The sequence below is a fragment of the Vigna radiata genome, unplaced genomic scaffold (genome assembly GCF_000741045.1).
Source record: "Vigna radiata var. radiata cultivar VC1973A unplaced genomic scaffold, Vradiata_ver6 scaffold_176, whole genome shotgun sequence".
Classification (NCBI taxonomy): domain Eukaryota; kingdom Viridiplantae; phylum Streptophyta; class Magnoliopsida; order Fabales; family Fabaceae; genus Vigna; species Vigna radiata.
Genome location: NW_014542549.1, coordinates 80,816 through 83,062, shown reverse-complemented (window position 1 = coordinate 83,062; position 2,247 = coordinate 80,816). Strand labels below are relative to the sequence as shown.

Below are 2,247 nucleotides of genomic sequence, written 5' to 3'. Positions count from 1 at the left end.
TTAATTAGTTGAATTCCTTTTCATAAAATTTTATAAAAACTCTCAAGAAAAGAAAATAAGAAAAAAAAGTCTTCCTCGCAAATAAAAATCAACTTACATATANACCTATTTGGCAAGTTAATGCATTAGTAAAGAGTTAAGTTTTGTAAAATTATAAATTGATGTATAAACTCATACAAAAAGTGACATAATAAATTTATATTAATTTAATGAGTTAAGTGTAGAATCTTTCAATTAANTTTTTAAAACTATTAATTGTATTTCTTTTTTTCCTTATTACTACAGGTTGAGGCAATTGCTTTTGTTGCTTTAATGCTAGTATTGGAGCAGTTGCAGATTGCTGCTTTGACAACTATTGACATGGTGATAGCTAGACATTTTGTTTTTATAACTGTGATTTTTCTTGTAGTGTAATAAGGAGAAGAGAAAAAGCAATATGTTGTGAAGTTGCTATCACGGTGATGGAGTGCAATGACAAGATCAACTCCAAGATGGTGATTATTAGGAAACTATAGACTTGTCATTCTATGTTGTAGAATTTATATTATTTGANGTCTTAGAAACAGTACAATCAATTTATGATATTAGGCATCTTGTAAACTTATTTGATAATGATTTTTAAATAATATATAATTATTTTTAATGTGAAATGCTTCATATGGTGTTAAACAAAAGTTATTGTGGTGGTTGGTTGTATGTATATTACAAGTTTGTAATTAATGTACGTGCAGGTGTTGAATACAACTTTTTTTATAAACAATGTTACATACGGATTTTTCCGTATGTAAATTATATATGGACTTTATATACGGATTTGTCCGTATATAATTACATACGGATTTTATATACGGATTTTTTCATATATAATTACATACGAATTTTATATACGGATTTTTCCGTATATAATTACATACGGATTTTCTGAATGTAATTATATACGGAAAAATCCGTATATAATATTAGCTACGATAATTTTATATACGGATTTTTGTCCATATATAATCTGTATATAATACTATTTTATATACGGATTTTTGGGGTTATATACGGATTTTGGCGATAGATAATAACGATTTTTCTTGTAGTGATATATGATGATTTTAATTTTCATGACCTTACGTTAAGTGCTGCACCAGTAGTAACTTCCTTGGAATTTGGATACTCCTTTTTCTCAGTTATGAAAAAAGAAGACAATTTTTTTATTCTGCGGCATGACCCTCCGTTAATTTGGATACTCCTTTTGTTCAATTTTTAACCTTTCCGCGTATTAGATGCTTGAATTAGAGAATGTATATGTCTACCGCATTGGGCGACATTTTTGATTTCATTTGGGTTTTGTCTTGCTCTTTTTAGAGGCAATGGTAGTTGCTATGGATGCCAGACTTCAATCATTATCTCTATGATCTGTAAAACTTACGCACTTTATATTTCAACCCTCAAATAAAGCAATTTAAAACACTTATTGTTCGGTTCCAAGTCTCTCTCAATTGTTTTGAATTCATTCAGGCATACCTTTACATTCATTTTGACTGAGGAGAACAGTCTTTTGCTATGATTACTCTCTTTGCTATCAATTTCTCCACTTTCAGACTTTCTTTTAACTAAGGTAGTTGCACATATCTAAATTACAGATGCCAAATTTTCACATAAGTTAGCTTCATCAAGATCCAATTTCAACCCAGTGACACAACTAATCAAAGTCAACCAAAGTCTCAAGTTAACTCTCAGATCAATTATTTGTAAAGGAAAACATTGCAACAAGATGCATCACTTACATCAGCATTTGATAGGTTCAAACACACAAATCAAAAATACAAACTTTAGATCTCGATGCTCCAAGAATTCAACCAAACTTATCATTCCATATCAGGATGATGATACTAGGAAAAAAAATTGAAGATGCACAAAATCATAAGACGGTCAATGCTTGATCATTTGAATTGAATACAGGATACCATCCTCATTGGCGACTTTGTAGTCGTAACTGCAATCGTGGCGATCGAAGTACCGATGCTTCACGCAGAAGAGTTCGCCACATCGACACCGGAATTTGGTAAGTTCTGTTGGAAGACAGGTTGGCTTCTTTATTTTACCAAGAGGGGGGGGGGGTGAATTATTGTTGTTTCAAAAACACTTTCTTTTCGCAATCTTGCAATCAAAGTATAAAACTTTTTGAAATTTTTTGAATTGTAAGCAATCAGAATATGTATGCAGCGGAAATTACGTAGTTGACTGCGTAAAGAATAA

The 2,247-nt window shown here is 30.7% G+C and overlaps 1 long non-coding RNA gene across 2 annotated transcripts in view; it reads left to right on the top strand.

The window, feature by feature from the left end:
* LOC106780230 overlaps positions 1–680 on the top strand; it is a 3,698-nt gene extending 3,018 nt beyond the window's left edge. For both annotated transcript variants that reach the window (XR_001377238.2, XR_001377239.2), the window contains exons 2-3: positions 286–363; positions 410–680. This is a non-coding gene — a long non-coding RNA (uncharacterized LOC106780230). The remainder of the gene's footprint in view (positions 1–285; positions 364–409) is intronic.
* The last annotated feature ends 1,567 nt before the right edge of the window (positions 681–2,247 follow it).